The 21671-nt window shown below is 43.7% G+C and overlaps 1 protein-coding gene and 1 long non-coding RNA gene across 5 annotated transcripts in view; both read left to right on the plus strand.

Moving 5' to 3' along the window:
* Positions 1-21671, plus strand: part of frmd5a (FERM domain containing 5a) — a 64842-nt gene that overhangs the window by 20732 nt on the left and 22439 nt on the right. The gene's annotated exons all lie outside the window — the stretch shown is intronic.
* On the plus strand, positions 1317-13172 carry LOC116694014 (uncharacterized). Its single transcript, XR_004333055.1, has 3 exons — positions 1317-1588; positions 4343-4345; positions 13161-13172. It is a non-coding gene; the product is annotated as an uncharacterized LOC116694014 (long non-coding RNA).

A 21671-nucleotide genomic window follows, 5' to 3' on the forward strand; every position in this document is an offset into this window, starting at 1 on the left:
TTTAGAGGACTTTTGTCTGAAAAGGGCTTTTATAGTGACTTTGACTCAAAGTCATGGTTCTCAACAGGGGATTTGTTAACATATGCACATTGGGTTATGACATTGCCTTCATTAACCAAGATCACAGGACATGATTCAATGTTTTCCCGTCATTTGGTTTGTTTTTTGGCCAAAGCAACCTTCATATTTCTCCCAAACAGCCATATTGGAAACAACTTGGGGGTTTAGTGTCTTACTCAAGGACAATATGACAGTATGAGCCTTATGATTAATGGCTAACTTCTTATGAGAAATTACTCTTTTGATATTATAAAGGTCTGAATAAAGAACACTTATGATGATGATGATGATACTAATAATACTTGACTATATAATAAGTGATTATCTTTCTATTGTTCATTTTGTTATGATTATTACTAGTACCCGTTGAAAATGTGCCAGTTGGAAATGGGCCAATTGCTTCGCCTGTGGTATTGCTTCATGTGGAATTCTTCAAAACCAAATTGTACCCCAAAATGACTTACAGATCGACCGCAAATCACTTAATATGCAACTCCTCTGTATAGCCTACTACTGACTTACAGTGTACGTCTACATCAGAGGAAGACGTTGTACTAGCCTACTATTTTTACCTGAGAAACAACGGGGCAGATTCAGAATGTAATCACAAAATATCACAACGGAAATGTGGAGTAATTAGACAGTTGCCTGGCAGTGCGCTACCGGCTTGTTACGAGTGCTAATCAGCACATATCTGCGTTCATCAATCACCAGAACCGTGTGTGTGTGTGGTGTGTGTGTGTGCGTGTGCGTGTGCGTGCACACGCAGAGAGAGAGAGAGAGAGAGACGGTGTTGTCTTTTTCGTCAACAATATTGCCTGTTGATATCACCACAGTCAGTGTTGTTGTATGGTGTCTTGTCTTGTATTATCATTAACAAATTTATTAATTCAGCAGAGGTATTAATTTCCATACAGGTTTAGTGGCTTGACGGTTAACATTGAGGTATGAATTTGATTCGCGGGGATATTTTGCCAATGGTAATGTTATTAGTGTTATAACCATAAGTTAGCAGAAGGCTACATTTAATTAGCCGGACCCAGGGTGAGTCTAATGAAAACTTCTGTCTTTGGGCGGTCAGCTCCGAGATTCTTAACTTAATACTATATAGTGTCTGGTTTTTCTTTGATATTTAGTGTTGGCAAATGGCTTTTTATTGAGTTTCCTCTTAGCGAAATAACAGACACGGAAAAGCCAGCGATTACGTTAGGCCTAGCCCCTTTTTCCCCAACCTTATCCAACACAGTATTTGCAATGTTCCCGTCAGCTATCCGCTCGTGCTCCAGGAACGTGAAGAACAGTTTATATCCAGCAATCATGTTACGTTAGAAGAAGCAAAAAGGGAACCGCAGTTCCAGCCTGTACACCTCACCCCCCTCCCCGCTGCTGTCCAGAGCGTGTCAACAGTCTGTTTCGTGCTGCACCAGCAGCTTATTGTTCGGCCATTTAGTTTTATTTTTAATAACCAATGCTGTCCATATTACTCCAAAATCCAAACCCCAAGTTCATTGGGTACCCAGGAAACCAAGTGGGATTAGATTGGATGAACGGTTCATGAGATATTTCAAAGACAGATGCAGAGACATACATTGATACATACATACACACACATACACACACACACACAGAGTCGTCTCGCTTCATTATTATCACAGAATCACATCAACCAATGACAATTGTTTTTTAAATAGATGATACATCATCCCAAAGACCTTTTTATCATACCTTCATTAATCACTGTCACTGGACCAGACTGCCGGTTACACATGGCTGATGTATGTGCATATGTATCTTTTTTTCCTTTCTGTAGCACATAGAAGTTTACATACATGTCCCTAATGATGTGCCCATAAAAAAACATTGACTCTCTCTGCCTTCCATTGAATTCAAATAATGAAAATGAATGGATGGCTGGATGCGGCCTTATTCATCCCAGAACAGGGATTACAGTTTTGATTACAAGTTATTTATTAATTAGGGAAAGTAAAAAAGAAGCAAGAGCCTCATTTGGCAGGATTAAAACCGATTTAGTGGCTGTGTAGTTTCTGTGGGATTGAAACAACTTGGCTCTATTCAATTTATAAAGTCAAGCTGAATGACTTATTTCTGTTGTGTGTCTTTACATTTTCTGGAAAAATAATGCACTTTGAATTAAACAGTATAGTATTTAAAATAAAACCCAACATTCATTTGACTTTCAGTTGAGTTTTTAGTTGTTCCTTAACAGGTTATATATTTGCCAAACCTCAATCAGATGTGTCAGCGTTGGGATTTCAAGTGTTTCCAGGCTTTATGTACATGTATTTTTCATTCATGTCATTTTGATTGCGTGCTGTTTGAGCCATAAATTCAGGTATGCTGACAAACTAATCAGCATACTTCCCAGTTGCAGATTTCCTTTGCTGACAAGGGAGGTTTTCATTTTATGGGGCTGTGAGATTTTTTTTTTTTTTAACAACAGCTCATCCATCTAGAGCAGAACATTGACAGCAGCATCACTGCAGTGGGCAAAGACGGTGAAGATAATGTTGAGACACCTTTTCCTTCTGGGACCATTGCTCTCGATCACTTTAGTCTGACTGATGAATCTCTCTACCACACCCACCACGGTCACGATAACTGTTTCACTCAGTCTACCCCCCTGTTCATAGTGTATTGACTGGTACGTTAGTTCCTTTGGTAACTCCATAGTCTATATTATAGGCTTCGCCCTCTAAGGGCAACGCTATTGTTTATCCCTTCGCCATGCTCATCTGACGATTTTCTTGTCCCGCCCTAAGCGTCCACTCGGCCTCAACTACGTCCGCATTACTGCATTATAACATAGCTGACCGTTTTTCGACTCCCAAAACATCAGCTTTTTCTCAACTAATGTTCTATGAGCAGTGGCCCTTACCTTAGGGCCTATCGCTATACTATATCAGTCTGGAGTTCCAAAAGTAACGAACCGTTCTATTTCGTATAGGGCTTCGCCCTCTAAGGGATACCTATTGGGTTAGGGCGAAGCTGATGTAGTCAATGCCCCCTGCGGCACAAGGTCCCAGCAACATGCACCACATGGCCCAGCACGAAGTTACAGAGGCTAGTCATAGTCATTCTTCTACAAAGCCTGCCCTGCATGCGTGGCCGGAAAAGGTTCATGATCCCTCATATATGCAGTAGTACATGATTAGGGGGGGGTTCGTTATTGATCCTTTCGCCCGCAACGGAGAGACATGATTACCTCATGCCGGCCACTGATTAGACAACGTATTAGATACGAGCTTGTCTCACAAGAAATCCCCAGATACAGGAGGGTGAGACAGCAGAGCAGGGTCTTGCAGTCACTAGGCTTGAACGAGCATTGGCGACAAACAAGGCATCCGCTTTTTTTTTTTTTTTTTTTTAACACATTCAGCGCGGCATTGTTGTTACCGTCCCTGACTGTGGACCGTAACCGCATTAATGAAGATTCAGACAGTCTCCAGATAAAAAGCGGATGATGGTCACTGAAGCCCAAGAACGCTGCCTCGCACATGTCGGCTTACTGCCATGCTTTAATAAGCCGCCTACGCCGTCAAGCCTCGTAAGTGACCCGAATTGTTTTTTTTTTCCCCCCCCCCCCCCCCTTGGGGGGTCTCTTTCCTTCCGGCTATAGCCTGTGTATAGCCCTGCACAGCCATCGAGACGACGCTGTTTTTGAAGGGCGGAACCCTTGGGAGTGTTCTCTATAATGCACAACAGCTGCTGATTTTTCCTGATATTTGCCGTGCTTAAAAGTTTGGCAGAGCGCGCGACCTGACACAACCGGTGTGAAGCCTCCTCCGCATCTTAGCGTGAGGTGGGGGAAAAAACCCTCGAGGGAACACACCCGACCGCAATAACTAGATAAAGTCGTCTTTGTGAAGAGGGTTTGGCTTACTGTGTCGCGCTCCCATCCCGTCTATAGGAGAGGCAGACGAGAAACTGACAGTCGCATAATCACTAATTCACAGTCTTTTGGCCGACGTTAGGCAGGAGAATTGCTGTCTTAGCGACAGCATTCTTAGCGAATCCTGTGCCAAGGCTCAAAGGAGGGGCTTCCCCAAAAAGCCCGCACACCATAGCTAGTCCCAGTGGGTGCGATGGGCGAACATGCCGTTTTTGACGCCTAAAAACCCCTTTGCATGAAACGCTTCACCAGGGATCCGCAAAACGTCCTCCTCACGAAACCTTCGTGACGATGAGATGCTCTGCGTATGCTTTGACTGTATACTGAGCCAATCCATGATCCACCATATTTTGAGGTACGTCAGCACGAGAGGTAGTGACACAAGGTGGGATCTGCCGTCCCGTCTCTGTGCACCCAGCGCGGACGGCGACCAGCGCCCTGCGTATCCTGCTAGGGTATAGGGGGCCTGGAGCCTGTAGGGGCGTACCAGCGGTGGGCAAGCCTAATCTCTGGTAGCCGCTCCGCTCAGCAACCAGCCCCACAGTCCTCTGATTTATCACATGGGGCTGACAGATCCATCACCGTTCAGAGCTGGATAGAGCGTGCTCCCCGCCACGGAATCTGCCAGGGGGGAGCCACCACAGCTGAAAGGGGTTGGGACCCAAGACGCTCTCGTGCTCATCCGGGGCCACCAGAACCTTAACAGATCCTCCTCCTGACGCGCTTCAGGAGCGAGGGATCAGAGTGACCGGGGGAAAAGCATAATAGGAGGTTTGGGCTCAGGTTTTGTGGAAAGGCGTCTACGCCGAGGGGAAGGGTTGTCCCCGCGGCTCTCAAGGAAAAACACAGTGTCACTGGGTGTTCTCTCGTGAGTCGAACGATCCACCTCCGCTTCCCCGAACCTGCTCCATAACGTTTGAACTATAGTGGATTCAATCTCCACTCTTTGTGGGAGGGCCCCCCCCCTCGACATCAAGAATCGGCCCACCCGGTTCAAATCCCGGGATATACACTGCCTTGGGAGCCAGCAGGTGGCTGTCGCCCACAGCAGAGGCGCCTGGCTAGTTCTAACAGCCGGGCTGACGTATGCCCGCCCTGTGCTGTTATGACCGCCGCCGCCGCGATGTTTCCTTCCTTACTACAACATACCTCCCGTCACCACTGTGAAAAGTGTTTCCACAACCTTCAACACCGTGGACTAGCTCCAGGCATTTTATGTGGAGGGGCTAGGGGGAGGAGAGCCATGCCCCCCCCCACCCTGTGACTCGCAACATCCCCCCCAGCCAGTAGGTACGCGTCTGTGTACCCCGTCACATAGAGTCATCTTCCAGTTTAACCCGAAGACAGGCTATTGGGGGTTCCCCCAGTAGCCAGGTCTGATTGGAGGGCTTGGCTGACACCTGGCGTCCATGCTGCGAGTTCATGCCTACGTCCCAGGAACACCGATTGGTGCGGGGACAGGGCGCTCTTCTTCTTCTCCAATTTATGCAAAACCCCGGGTGCAGGTGCTGCAGACATCCATAGTGGTGAGCGCGGCTTGCTCCCGATAGGGGGCCCTAGAATGATCACGAGCCATCGTCCAAATAAAGAGGCCGCTGTATGCCCCTCTCCCGAGAGTCTGGAGCGCCTTTTCCATGCCTTGGAACAGGGCTGGGGCTAGTGATCCCCTTGGACGAGAAGCGCGGAATTTCCTCTGCCGAGAGATAGATCAAGATATTTTTTATTAGTCCCCATGTGGAATTACTGTTACTGCACTCTGTGTCAACGCCTTTTTAGTTAGTACTCACACACAGTCCTGAAATACACGCCATGCTCAGGACCGATACATGCACTAACATGAAGCTGTTCGAGTGATTGGCTTCCACTGACCCCGCCCTGGCGGTCGGTAGGGTACGTGCCTTGCTCAAGGGCACCTGGCAGTGCCCAGAGGTGAAGTGGCATCTCTCCACCACCAATCCACCTCCCAAATTTTTTGGGGTCCATATCCGGGGATTTGAACCGTGACCCTCCGTTCCCAACCCAACTCCTATGGACTGCGCTACGGCCACGATTTGGATGTTGAAAGTAATCGCTTCAGAGCCACGGGTGTAACCATTGTGCGTGGCGCACACATCCAACACGTGCCTGATGGTGAGCTTGGGGAAGGGGCCTCCATACATCCTTTTAAATTTTGACAGTCGGCAGGGGGACGCTCCTCCGACTTCTTTGGGGTGAAAAATGGAAAAACCCCCCCCTTTTTCCTCCCCCTGGAGTACCGGGAATACTCCGCCTCAGCCCCTTTCTAGCTCTGACGTCTTTTTGCCCTTCGCCAGGTATAACCGTCTCTCCAACCACCCGGGGAAAAGGGGGGGGGGGGGGGGAGGCAACTGGGTTTTACCCCGGTTTCGCTTTGACCCACAGTCACCCAAACCCACCGCCTGCACTCTGACAGCGGGACACATTTGAGGTTTTTCCCGCGGGCAGCGGGAGCCAAAAACCACCCCCGCCCTGGCGGACAGTGATGCGCCGCGCGCCCACCCATGGTAGGGTTTTTTTTCGAAGGGGCTTTGGCCGGGGCCCGCCGTGTGGGGGGGGGGAGCGTCAGGGGTAACCCAACCCCCGCCCCGCCGCACGCTGGGAGGGTGGGTGGACAACCGTCGTCCCCGTGGTGGACGCTCATTTTCCGCTGTCTCCGGGGGGACCAGGGCGCCCCCCGCGCGAGGGTTTGGGTGGTTCTTGTTGGGACGACGTCAAACGGTCTTGTTTAAGCAAACGGGGCTTTTTTGGGGCCCTTCTCCTTTTTCTTTTTTTTTCTCTTAAGGGCCCCTCCCCCCCCGGGGCCGCCTGGGGGGGGGGTTTTTGAGGGGCGTCACCCCCAAAGGGTGGGGCGTTTTCCCCCTGCCGGCCATAAAAGAGGGGCTGGGCCTCCGCATGGGGCAGCGGTTACCTTTGCTTGGGGGGGAACGCTGCATACCAAGCGCTTGTTAAGCAAACAAGGGGCGTTTGGTTGAGGGGAAAAAAACCTGTAAGGGAGGTGGGGCCCTCTAACATCCTTTGTTTTCCAACTCTCACCGAAACAGACGTCCCCGCTCCCGTCATAGCCCCGTCGTTGCGGCTTGCGGGGGGGTCGGGGCTTTGGCCGGGTTGGGGGCCGCTCTCATGGTCCCGACCTCTGGGGGCCCCCGGCCATTGGTCCGGGCTTTTTGCTGCTGGGGTTTGCCGGCCCGAAAAACCCTTCTGAAGCAAAGGGGTCCGTACGGACGCCAAACTACGCTAACTGCCGCTCCTGAGGCAGTGGAACCGGGTGTTTCACTGGGCCATCTTCCAACCATGACCCTGGCAGCCCACCCGGGGGACCGAATCCGGTGAGGTGCGGGGGCTACTTTTTTGTGCTCCAGCCCCTGGGAACCCCCGCCGTGTCGCCTTGGCCCGAGTAAACGGCGGCGGAGCGGGCCTTCATTTCCGGGCTGGGAGAAAACCCACCCGGCCGAAGCTCTGTAAGCGCACCAGAGTGGCCCGTGGGGCCTCCGGGCTTCCCTCCCCCTAAAAAGGGGCCGCGGCGGGGCTGCAGCCCCACGGGTGCTACCCTCTCCCCCTTGCCCCGCCTCTCCTCCCCGCAATCGCGAGGGGTTTTGGCGGGGGGAAAGGCTGGGTCCCGTTGGGGAAAAGGGAAGCCCTCGGCGGTGCCCCGGGCCCTTTTCGGGGGGGAAAGAGCTCCGGGGGAGCGTCTTCGCCGCCCAGGCCCAATTTCCTCCTGGGTAAGGGAGGGGAAAAAAAAAGCCGGGAAACGGCGGCGCGTCCAGAGAACAAGCCAGGGACTCTCTCTCGAAACCCCGCCCCCCCGCGACCCGGGGGTGTCGCCGTTGTTTCCGTCTGTTGCCTTGCTCCCTTTCCTGCCCCCGCAACCCCGGAAAACCCAAGAGCTTCCGCCTTCTTCTCTTTAGATGCAGGGGGGGCGAAAAACGGGCAGGAGGCCGGGGGGTAGAGCCGGCCGCAGAACGGCCCCGGGGCGGGCCCCGGGTTTAAAGCCGGCGGCAGAGTCCCGGGCTGGCGGGAGGGTCAACGCACACCACGGGAACTTTTTTTTCATACTGCTTTTGAAAAAAGTGGGAGTCGAAAAAACGGGTCCGCCTGTAATTGCAGTAATGGGGACGTAGTTAGCCCCGAGTTTGACCTAGGGGGGGGAAAGAAAATCTTCCCGCGCGCATGCGCGAGGGTAAACCCTGGGGGCCCTTAGAGGGCAAAGCCTATCAAAATAGAACTTTTATTTGCCTCAAAAAGTTCCACTTAACACATTTGCATTAAAACAGGAATTTTATTTCCCTTACCTACTTGTAATTTTCGTTTACATTGCAAGGGGTTCAATTTGTGAGCTGGACCACCACGATGATTACAAATTGACTTTGGGAGCAGAAAATTGTTCCCTTTTTAACCGGGAAAAGCTTTTGTTTTCATTTAAAGCAAGAGCACGGGGAATAAAAACGGGAATTTTCTTTCTTTTTTAATCTCGACTTTTGGTAAACTCCCAAGACCTCCCGCGAATACATCATAGCTCCCAGGCTGCCTGACCGGTAGGAGGTTGGAAAGCCGGGGAAAGGGCCTCAGGAAAAACTTGCAGCCTCCCACCCCCCCCTCCCGTAACCCAGAAAAGACCACCCTTGCCCAAGCCATCCATTCTTGGCTTCCCCCGGGGCAAAAAAAACCCCCTTCGGGCCCCATCCCTACGTGTCATCAACAAAAAATCGTTCCTTTTGGCCTCACTGTGAAGTAGCCCCCTTTTTCCCTTCTAAAACCTTTGCGGTTTTTGCAACTCACCACAAAGCTGATTTTTGGTTTTTAAATTTTTCTGCTTGCTCCTTCCATCTTAAAGGGGACATGAAGGCGAGTTATCATCCCCTAAACTACAGTTTATTAAAAATTTTCAAAAAATACCCTTCATTCCTGAGAAGTCATATGTTTTACTGCTGCGAACAAGGGGACTGGACACTGATTAAATAATAAAACCTCAAGAGAAAAACACCATAAAATGGCAACTGTAACAAAAAAAATTACTAAATTTAAAATAACTAAAAATTTATAAGATTAAAAAAAAAAAAAAAAAAAATGACTAAAAAGGACTAAATAAAATTTCATTTTTATTAAAAGACTAAAATTAAAACTAAATCAAAATCAGGTGCCGTAATTAACTGTTACCAGATAAAAGTCACAGCTTTTTTTTTTTTTTCCAAAGTTTAAATGCACAACTTGAGCCATCCATCTTCTAACCTATACCGGATTTGTTTAAATTTTTGGGGTTCCTACTGTTGGGCCCGCTTTTACTCCTGAAAAAGTGATTCTCGCGGGCCTCATGGGTATTTTTGGAATCCAACCTTGAAAAGGAAAAACTTCTGCCTGAGAGAACAAAGAAAAGATGAATTTACCCCCCCTCCATCCATTCCTTTTGAAAACTGAAGTTGGTTACTTAAATCTACAATATTAACATTGTAAATTGGCATTGAAGGATCCAACACATTTATCACACATCACATATGTTGTCGATATCCTGCATTTTTTGATGATGTGGATACTGAAAGTGGAACAGTAAATAATAGTATTTTACTGATATTTTCTAAATGTTCCTTTGGATGGTTTAGAATACTCCAGGGCCAGAATGCTATTTGTTTGACTGACGCGCATGCACCTGTACTACCATTAGCCCTCTGGGCTGATGTCATGTTTCCGCTCTGTCAGTCAGCAGACTCCCAATTTCTTTCTACCTGCAGCTTCAATCTACTGGCCTCATTCAGTCTCTCTCTCAGCAGTAGTCAGAGTGTTTAAGAAGCTAAAAAGCCTTTGAGCCCACAAGACATTTTTAAGGTTGGCAGCTTGGCTTGGCTGTGGCTCAAGAGGTAAAGCAGCTTGTCCTTTTATCACAAGGTTGGCGGTTTGATTCTGGGCCTCGTCTGCTTTAAGTCAAAGTGTCCTTGAGCAAGACACTGAACACTAACTTGCTTCTGATGGGGCGATGGGCGGGCCAGCGCCTTTTATAGGCAGCTCCGCAACCATCGAATGTAGTAATGTGTGTGTGAATGACGCACTTTGTCTGGTTTGGTAGAAAGGCGCCATGTAAATTCATTCATTTTGTTTGCAAAATTGATCTTCATCTATTGTCAAAAATAATCAATAGCTGAGCAAGGGTATTGACTTGTTGGTTTACAATGGTCTCTCCATTCTCCATGTCCATTCATTCTTCCTGTCAAAGAGTTTCAGGTTTCAGACAAATTAACAGAAAACCTAACCTATGTAACCCTGTAATGATTTCCTTATCATTCCCCTGAGTATTGCTAAATCAATTACAGCATTGTAAAGGCTTAAAGAAAGACTGATCTAGCAATAAATTAATGATGAATATTTAGCATTTTGCATGAAAAGAGTTTTTGTGCTGACATTACACCATCTCAACTCTTTATCACCTTGGTGGATGTGGGAAACTTGGAGTCCAAGGATAAGCATGCCAAGACACAGCAAATTCTTTCCTTATATAGTTATGTTCATTCTATTGATTTCCTGTTTGTGACAATTCTTTCTTAGTTGGAGTTTGGTATTCAAAGGGGGGAAAGAAGGAGCGAGGTTTAAGATTTTCATCACAGACGAATGACAGGTGTTGCTGTTATTTAAGGGTTTGACTTGCATAAGATGCAGTGTTTTCACTAGATTGTTACTGCTCTGTCTTGTATGCATTACTGAATAATTTATTGTGTATTCATTATTCTTGGAAGGCTTATGAAAATGTTCAGGCAAAACCTTACTGTACCTATGATTGTGGCACACTGCAATTTTTTTTTTAGTGTGAATTTTTTTTTTAGCATTTATCAGAAATGTCCTTGCTTTTATGAACAAAATTAGAATGTTTTCAGCAGAAATGTGAGTAAATGATGTGTGTGTGTGTGTGCGTGCGTGCGTGCGTGCGTGCGTGTGTGTGTATGTGATTGCATGCGTGCCTACGCTGAAGCAATGATACTACAAGTACTGTAGGTGAACAAGTTACTGAAGATGTTGCTCTCATTTGCAATGTTAGGATCTTTCAGTGTCACTTTAAGGGTGTGACACCCATTCAACTCATTCAATTGTTCAATTAATTTATGCCAGATAATACCAAACCTCGATACATACTAATTATTCAAGCATAATAAAAAAACATATACCTGAATTTATATGGATGCTGCTTTCTTTCTTTCTTATTCGTTGCGGGTGGCTGTAGCTCAGTCCATAGTGCATTGGGTTGGGAACCGGAGGGTCATTGGTTCAAGTCCCTGTATGGACCAAAAAGTAGGGAGTGTGTAGGGAGAAGTGGAAAAGTAGTGATTGTGTTTTGAGCAAGGCACCGTACCCGCTCAGGGCGCTGGTTCAATTGGCAGCCCACTCACTCTGACATCTCTCCATTAGTGCATGTATAGATCCTGAGCGTGTGTGTGTGTAGTTCAGGACTGTGCGTGATTACTAACAAAGTGTGGACACAGAGTGTACATTGTAATTTGTAAATTAAATCATATTTTGGGGAGGCATGGCAAGGTGAGGTTGGTGCCTCATTGTTTTGCTTTAGCCAAATGATTGTTTCTGAGCTCACATTTCCTAACTCTGAGGTGTCAGTTTGCTGTCATTTTACAGAACTTTGATATAATTTAAATATTTTATTTGCTAATCTATTTAGAGTTGCGTCTTACTCACTTGTTTTTCCATTTGAAGTCTGGCACACTCAAATCAATACCTTATGTAAGCTGCGTGGGAGACAGCTGAAGATGAATTTGAGACTCTGTTACTGAAGAACACTGAGTGCTATCTTTACATTGTGTATGTTCTGCAAAAAGTTGCCTACCTTCATTCAAAGGGCATGCATTGAAGAGTAAGGCCCTGAGTAAGTAAGGCTTAGTAAGAAGTGTTGCTAATGGATACTGCTGTTGCTATGAGACTGTTGGAAACATGTTTGAAACACAAGTCTGTTTTAAGAAATGTAAAAATATGTTCACAACTGTTTAGGCTGATGTGCATAAAATATGCTAAGCCCTTTGCTGTGAACGTGCAATAGTTTGTCCATTGAAGGCAGCAGTAATAAGAAGCCAGTGCTGTAAAAGTACACTGTGTGTTGTAAGACTGCGTTCAGCTCCCCTCCTGTCTCTTTCACTGTCGTCTGTTGTCTGATCATCTTATGAGAGACTATATTTTCCCAGAGCATGCATAACAGGGAGAGAAAAGGTCATGTTTGTCCCTCTGGGTTTGTGTTAAGAGGTTGAGCGAAGTGGTTATTGGAATAAACTCATATTGTCAGTATTAGTTTTGGATTGCGTTTGAAATGACTGTGTCTACTAAAAGATACGTGACAAAGTTAATTACATTTGCTTCTGCGTGTCAGTTTTGTAAATTTATATGCTCAGCAATTTGTCGTTCACTGCTGAAAATTTGCTGGAAAGCTTAGAGACGATCTCTGCCTTGTCTTACCACATGATGATACTGGATCTTATGTGACTGCATAGGAGGTTTTAAACCCTCGGTCTCTGTGGGCCCATAAGACAATCAGCACCATGTCTCCCCTGAGGAGAATAAGTTAAGCTGCATGGACTCATAGCTAAATAAAAAGCGGCTAAAACTGTTCTCACAGCTGCCTTTGAAAGTTCTATTTTTTGCTCCACTTCTGAAGATTTATTCTAAGAGGCTTAATTTATATTAGCTGTACAATCAGATTGCTCTCATACCAGCTATTAATTAAGCATGCAAACCACATAAGTTATGCTCCTCTTAGCTTTTTCTATGGTTAACCTCAGACAAGGTTAGTAGCTACAGAGAGGTCCACTGTCTCAGGGTTCTTTCTGCTCATATGTATGCCTTTCTAGTTTAAAGTTTACAAGGTGAAGCCATGTCAGCTCATTGAAAACTTCTGTATGCAGGTGACTGATGCACACATTAACAGTATCTGTCACAGCTTGTCATCTCATGTGTCTCTTTGCAATACATGTCTAATGCTTCTGCACATGTACATGCATTAAGTCATTTTTGCTTAGCAAAGCTCTTACTTTATCAGATTTCTCTTTATAAAAAACGTACAGTACGCTAGTGGAAGCACATGTTGAACAGAAGAGGCCCAAGAATGGAGCCTTGGGGAACTCTAAATCATTTAATTTCAGTTGTGTTGTTCAACACAAAGTAGTCCCTGTCCTTCAAATAGTATTCAAACCAGTTAAGTACTTTGCTAGAAAGTCCATCCCAGTTTTCCAGTCTGTCTAGTAATTTTTATGTTTTCAATTTTGTCAAATGTAGCACTGAGATCTTATAATACCCAAGCTGAAACTTTCCACTGTCTCTGCTTAAATGGATGCCATTCAAGACCCTAACAAAAGCATTCTGTGCTGTGGTGGTCAAAATACTGACTGGAAAACATCACAAAAATTGTATAGGACCATGAGGGTGGTAAGTGGTTCGTGTTTGTATGTTAAAATGGGAGGTTTGATGAGGTTTGAGAAGAGATTGCAAAAACTGGAATCAAGTTAATTCTCACATTTTCTTCGTTCGTTCGTTTCTCACTTTTTCCAATTTTTCTTTCTTATTGCAACATTGATCAAAGAACATATTTCCAGTGTTTTCACATTTAGCTCTAACAATGTCAAGGATTAGGGAGTTAGGATACTCCTCCATGAAGCCTAATAAGTAACATCACAGTAATTCTCTAAAATAAGCTGTCACTCCAGCTAAACTTGGTCCATTCTGTAATAACGTTTTTGATGTAATCCTCAAAAAAATATGTTGGGTAAAAATTATAAAATGATCATGACAGTGGGTTTGATGAGGCCTAATGACTTTTTTCACCTACAGAAGAGGACTTGCTTCAGTGTCCTCTGAGAGTTTTCAAAGACATGGCCTTTTGTTTCCCAGTAGGCAATGCAATTGTGTGTGACCAATACGATAATCTCCAAATTTTCCCCATTACAGTGGAGCCTGACAATTCTTGTCTTTATTAAGAGTTTCTGACTTTTAAAGGTTATTTTACCATAGTGCACCCCTGATAGTAATAGACTTCATGTTTTAGTCCATGTACTACAAATCATGCATACTTGGGGTGGCAGTATTTCGGTCCGTAGGGAGTTGGGTTGGAAACTGGAAGGTTGCTTGTTCAAGTCCCTGTACAGACCAAAGTACAGAGTGTGGACTGGTAGCTGAAGAGATGCCAGTTCTCACCTCAAGAGCACTGCCAAAGTGCTCTTGAGCAAGGCACTGAACCCCCCCCTCAACTGCTCAGGGCGCCTGTTCAGCAGTTGCAGCCCACTCACTCTTTGCAATGTTTACCATTAAGGCTGAAACTGATGATTGCTTTAAATGTTGATTAATTTGCATGTAGAATATTTTCTCTATTAATTGATTAATAGTGTGGTCTATAAATGTCATAAACTGAAAAAGGTCCTTTGCTATTTGGCACAACCCATAATGAAATGGCTTAATAATTTTTACCAACTGTAGGAAAACCACCACAGATGTACATTTGATAAGCTAGAACCAGTTTTAATCTTTAAAATGCATTGCTTAAAAAATACTTGTGATTATTATGATTGTTACCAACTAAATGTCTGTCAACTGCCTGCCTATTTGAATAATCAACTAATATGTGCAGCTCTACTGAACATCTGGTTTCATAGTTGTCACAGTTAAATGTAGGTGCAGATAGATTTGCTTTGTAACACAAACTAATACCATACTTAGATATAACACTGAATATTAGATGCTCACACAGCCTCTGACTCCTAAAATAACATTCTCAACTTTGTAATCTCTCTGTGCTAAGCTGCTACTCCTGACTCAACTGAGTCAATTGTCTCTCCAACCCTTCAGTACATAATTTAGGGACAGGAGCAGAAAGTTTGACAAAACACCCTTGGCCAGATTTACCCTTGCCATAACTAGGTGGAATGGCATTCTACGAAAGCCTGGTTTCTCTGAATCATTTATTGAGAAGACTGCATCTCCCTTGGCCCTCCATTAGAGCGTTGACACACAGGGGCAGTGGTGGGCCTTTCACGCCTGTGTGCACAGGCAGCTAGTCTCAAGGGCCAAACAGCTTTCTGCATTTTTATGGCTGGATTCACCACTGGAAAGTGATCTTTCCCGGGGCTCTGGACACAATGGAGAGGGCGAAGTGGCACCATGGAGGGCCCTTCTGCTCAGCATGAAATGTTTAAAACAGCCAAAGGGTAACAACTCTGAGAAATGGACATCTTCCCATCTGTCAATTAACCAACTCGTCTGCCAGTCACAGAAGTACTGCTCCTACACCATGTACAGACCCAGATAGTAAGATACATACATATACTACTGTAGTAGCTGTTTTAACATTTTGTAACATCAGTGGTTTACTTAAGAGGCCTAAACAGAGTCAGATTTACACACAGTAAGTGCCTCTAGCATGCTAGAGTCAGATGCAGCTGCAAAATATGTGGGAGGTCATCATAAGTACTAAAGGCACACTGAGTGAAATTCAGGCATCACTCCAGTGAGGGGGCAGCTGAATGCAGTTTACAAAGAAACACAACTGTATAGCTGTGTTGTGGGACATTGTTAAGAACAATATCTTTGTCGTTATTAATAAATCTAGAACTTTTGACAACTCTCCATCTACAAGTACAGCAGACTTTTTTTGTGAAACATTCTCATCCTCTGTAATTTTGTTTAGATATCAAACAGATTTAAATCCAACCAGATAACTTTGACGGAAATATCTTATTAGCAGTACTAGGGGTGGGTGATTTATACCAAAAGACAGTATGGATTTGTGTACCATTTTAGAGTATGTGGTACCATCACAGATTTTGCTGTTCTGTTTATACCTCAGTAGATAGCAATTTAACATCTCTAGGAGTTATGATAGTAGGACATTGTATATATCCAAAACAGACAGCCTTGTCCAGCTAATTGACAGTAGGCCTATCAACAATTTCTTAGTTGGCTTTCCAGAAACTTAACTACTTCATATCTTGATATCTCAATATATCACGATTTAAGATATACATATAACATGATAGAGAATTTGATATATATTGCCCATTCCTATAATGCACTCTATTTGCCCCATAAACCAAGAAATATGTAAAATAGAATAGAAAAATTGAAACAGAATAAAATAGAAAACAGCAAATCATAAATTGACATGTTTTGTGTTGTATGATACAGAATACTAAGATTATTAAGATTATTATTAAGATTTAAAAAATCGTTAATCTCTGTCAAGTTATTGTTGGTTGACTGATGATGACTTCCTCAGTGGGTCCGCACTGGGTCCACACTGCAAAGTCACTCTGAAAAACAAGCGAGTATATTGAGCAAACATTATTCCATCTGGAAGTAAATTCATGAGCAGAGCCAGAAAAATCAAGCTTCCACCTATTTGCCAGTGAAAAGCTTGAATTCCCTCAAAATGAATCCGCTGCCATTGCTTCTTCTTTACTGCAGCTATCTTATCACTGTGCCCTGCTGGCAAATGTGCAGTTTGCTTACATTGTCAAATAATAGAGCCCCTGTGTGCTTTGGGTTTTACAAAGTTTCTAAAGCCATCTGTCGCTATATGCTGCACAGTTTTAACGGTGTGCTGCTACTTGAATGTTTTTGCTTCATAGAAAGTAGGAAAGTTGGAGAACATGTTTGAAGCTTTCACATTAGCGGCTGTTGCATTTGCAAAGACACAACATTGTTTAAATTCACTCCACAGCCTGTGCATGACGTTTCCTGAGGTGACACGATTAGTCAGAATAAGGAGCTCTCTGAAAACAATGACAATGAAAAAAGAATCTCTGTGAAAGCTCCTTCACTTAATTTCAACAATAACTGATTAAAAGAGCTAGAGAGAGAGGAGGAATGCGATGGACGGATATGCTACTCACAGAGTGACGGCTGACTCATTAGGAATGGGTCCAGCAGGCGTCTCATGTAACGCTGTTACTCTACAAACTGAAGTTAGTTGCATTCAATAACTTCTTCTGTGTTTTTTGCCGTGGCCGCCGCGATAGCAGAGTTACCAGCGGAAACACTGGTACAAATACAGGTTTGCCTCTCATGCTTAACAATATACAGCTGTGTTAATAACAATTAAAACTGTGGACAAATGTCAGTGTTTTGGTGGAACACCGACGCAGTCGCCGCTCTGTCTCTGTTCCTGGGGAGCCTGTGTGAGTGAATGGGGGCGGGGCTGCGCAGAGAGTAAGAGGAGTGCCAAACACAGGCACGGCTTTACAAAAGAAATGGGTCATGTAACGTAAAATTAAACCATATCGTCTGAAAAACACAAACGGGACAACATGTTGCGTTTACTAGTAAACTGGTAAACTGTGTGACCGACGTATAACCGACTGCTGTCTGTTGAATTTTCCTCACGTTACTCTGTCCTCTGTGACTGTCTACATCTAGAAACTAAGCTGCGCGGTGCAGGGAACAACTCTGACTGGCTCATGATCAGACAGTGGTTTATGGAGCGGTAGATTGGCTTTGTAAAAAAACTTGCAGCGTTCAATGAACGGAATGACGCATTTAAAAACATTGCTCGATTACGCAAATTTGATTGTGGGAAGCCAAAATCGTGATTAAAATTAGATAAATTGTGCAGCCCTAGTGCATCATTTTATCCGTGCTCTGCAGATACACCAGAGACAACAAGAAAGCAGAGCCTACATCTGCTGGTGTCAGTCAAGCTCTTGATTGGTTTGATTGGTTACCTCTAGAGCAAACAACACAAACAATGACAACAAAGTCCATTCAGACAACTAAGGATCTCTTCTGGAATGTCGGTCTCATAATCTCACCATTATTTACATTCATATACCTGTAATGAGACATTGGTAGGTCCCGTCTTACCACCATTATGCTCTTCTAAGCCATTATTAAACTACCCTAGACTAGTAAAATGTGCCTGGTCAACAATGGTTCTAGGCTCTCAGACGAGTTGACTGTTTTGGACAAGGTAGCCTCACATTTCAGCTTAATGTGACAGAGAAGGCAATTTCAGGAACAAAAATCTCCATGGAGCCCTGAGGCTTCACTGCATAGCTATTCTTCACACAGGTATCCAGACACAACACAAAGCAATTGCTCTGAATTTTTAGGAAACTGCTGGGAATAATAGTAATTTGCTATCCTGTTCTAATATTCAAGATTCAGTATTTTTATCATTTAACTTTAACTTCTATTGAAAAGATGGTAATTCTCCTGTGACTTCACATTCAATCAGCCTACTTGACAAAAATAGAAGAGCTGCGGCTGGGAAATATCCCTGTTCGATAAAAATAGAAAAAGACCAAGGATTCAGAAGGGAAATTACAGTTTGACAGTAAAAATATAAAAGTGTCTCTTCTTCCCAGAAAGCCTTTTTCTCTCTGCCCTCTATCTCATGCCATCTTGCTTTTCATTAAAGATCTGACGGCATCCGTTTATTGAAGGAGACACACAATGCTTTAACCAGCTGTTTTCTTTGTGCCAGCAGATTGTTTAAGTAGCAGCACAAAAGACAGTTTTGTAAAAAACAGGAGGAAAAAAGAAAGTCAAGTCACTAATGTGCAAATTAAATGCTCTGGCACAGGAAGGCAATCAGAGTTCAGCGTACAGTCAGGAGGGGACCGTGAGACGAAAGCAACCGGTGTGCGCCCTCACGAAAAGGGGTTTCACATTATCAGCACAGTATCACTGATAATCGTGCCAAACAGAAGGTGTCATGGTAGTGAAACAATTAGGCCCCAATGGGTGTGCTCACATATCCTAAAGACGGCAGGCTGGATGCTGGAGAGAGTGTAGATTGCTAGGTAAGCTACAGCTACCTTTTCCTGAGCTTTGAAAAAGATGATTAAACTGGAGCTCAGATAACTGGTTGTCTCATTGTTTAAAAATAAAAGCCATGGTCTGGGACACACTCTCTAAGGTAAAGCCTGAGACCAATTAGTAGATAATGTAGCTCTTAACTTCTCACAATGAACCTGCATGGAAATAGTTTTTGTCTGGGTCTTATGTTCTTAGATATCATTTATAAAATAAAACACTAAAGGCTCAGAGACATTAACAGCTGCCCCTGCCGTGAAATCCTATAGTGCATTGCTTATGGCTATTACACTGATAATCAACAGACATTAGTCAATGTGTGAATGAGTCTTTGACAGCAACTCAAATGTGCATGTCTGGTACAACTCGATACGTTGGTGGGTTAATGATGTAGTTATGATAATGTAAAACTGTATGTAACTGAAAAATGTAACTGTAAAATTGCCCAGTTTTCATTTCATGTAGAGGTTAACAGTGCATGAGAATAAATGTCAGGTCTGAGGGGCTGATACAGTCTAAATATCCTTAGACACTGAGTCATTGCCCGACAGCCTTACTACACTGGGGGAGACCAAACTGGCGCATCACCACCAGAGCCGCGCAAATGCCAAAGAAATTAAGCATTGTTTAAATGCTAATCCCCAAGCATGACTCCAATTGTGTTGCTCATTCTGCTTTGGGGGTATTTGTCACACTTTTTAGTAAGAAAACCTAACTGTTGTACAGAGGGGGAGCAACTCCAAGCTCACTAAAATGTATATGGTAACCAGGGAAAAAACATAATTTTTTTCTGGCCACCAAAATACCAATCTAATGCCTGGGTGATTTTTTGTGTTATCAATCTTGCTTTGTTTACTTAGCCCACAGGGGTATACAGGGGTTATATTTTAATATAGTTGAACTCAAAATGTTTAACTGCATGTGCTGCTGAGAGATGTGACAGAAAAGCTGTTAGAGGCAGGCTGGCACTGAAATCCATCACCGGTGGGCTGAAGGACTAATGACTCAGAAATCCTCATTGAGATACGTATTTATTTACTAGTTCCTGCAGGAAGGCGCAGTGTCATTAAGGCACGCCTCACAAACAATTCTAAATCAAACCCACATCTAGAGCCACTTTGTGAGGTCCGAGGGTACATCGTTTTTGGTCCACCACTCTGTTCCAAACTGAAATATCTCACCAAATGCAGGACTGATTGATATGAAATTAGGTAAAACCAAACAACTTTTGCTTTAGCCCCACCATCAGGTCAAAATTCCAGTTAGTCCAATGCTTATAGTTTATGACCAAATACCTGCAAAGCCAATTACATTCCAACCAGCCTGTACTAGATGTTGCCAATCGCCAAATATATTAGCCATCCATCCATCAATCTTCGTGCGCTTATCCGGTATTGCGTTGCAGGGGAGCAGCTCCAGCAGCCAACTGTTAGCATGCAACAACAAAACGATGGGGAGCATGGTAAATATTATATCTGTTTACCAGCATTATTAGCATTGTCATTGTGAAGATTTGTAACTGGTTAGCGGCTGATGGCAGATGGCAAATGGCAGATGCATAGCCATTTGAGGGTATGTTTGTTAGAATAGAATACATTACATTTTTACAATACAATTATTACAATATTATTAATTATTACAATACAATACATTTTTATTGTCCTCCAGGGTGGACATTTTTCTTTGGCTCACCAGACCTACAAGATAGATAAACATACAGACAACATCTCAGACATAGTAAGTAAAGTATAAAAAGATTAAATAAAAATGGTTGAATTGCAAACAGTTTTAAAAAACCTCCAGTTTTAAAACCTCCAAGCTAAGAGACCTGCCTTGACAAATGTAACACATTCTGTTCACAACTTTTTCCTTACATGACTTTCTCACACAGTTAATAATCACTATTAAATTGACTATTTTCTCTATTATTTTTTCCTTCTATAATTACTTAACATCCTTATATCCTAAAGTAATAGCAAGCAAAGCCAACCACCAAGCTCACATAACATTATTGTGGTTCCAATCCTCTTATCACATACTGTACCCCCTCCTCTCATGTAGCATGTATAATTTGACTAGAAGATAACAGTTGGCCTTGTTAATTCATCTCTATTATTTGTATCAAAGAACCATAACATTAGTAATAATGCTGTTGATTTATTGAAAGCCTTGCCAACAGTGTCAAGCAGTGTAACAGCTAAACATATCAATTGTGAAAATCTGGAAGAGATGCCTTGGCATTTAGTGTAATAGAACATTTATATCTCATGAATTCCTCTTTTAATCATAAATGCCATCTCACATTTCACCTATTCAAACTGTCTACCATTGAGAAGCTTTAAAAGCAATTATCCATATACTCTATCCACAGCTTTCTCATGCTGTACTTATTCTCTTGATTCCTCACATTTCTGGGGCAAATCCTCGCACATTCCCATCATGTTTGGATGGCCCACTTTTCGCCTGGTAAGATTTTGCTGCAAACTGTTTCTCTTGTTTACAGCAGCATCTTGTAGGTAGACGCATTACAACTGCATGACATTGTATCTTTACATGCCATTAAACCAGTCTATTTCTTATATGAGTCAACAGTGTTAAAAAAAGAAAAAAATCTACAGTATGTGTATTCTGTGTATACTTGGCTGTAACTTTTAGGGCCAATAGTAATTGAATCTTTAAATGCTTTGTCTTTGCACTTTATGCTGTATTGTTCCTCGAAGCATCACTCTAATATTGTGGTGTCTCTTTGTCAATGTTGTTCTGTCCCTTTCACATCTTATGATTTAGAATAGTCTGAGTGAAGCTGAGTCAATTTTGAGTGATTATGTCACTTTCTCTTACATGTTCTATGTCTGCTTCAATCGCCCAGACTTACATATAAGTTAATAACCTTATTTAAAGGATG

Source organism: Etheostoma spectabile, chromosome 8 (assembly GCF_008692095.1).
Source record: "Etheostoma spectabile isolate EspeVRDwgs_2016 chromosome 8, UIUC_Espe_1.0, whole genome shotgun sequence".
Lineage (NCBI taxonomy): Eukaryota > Metazoa > Chordata > Actinopteri > Perciformes > Percidae > Etheostoma > Etheostoma spectabile.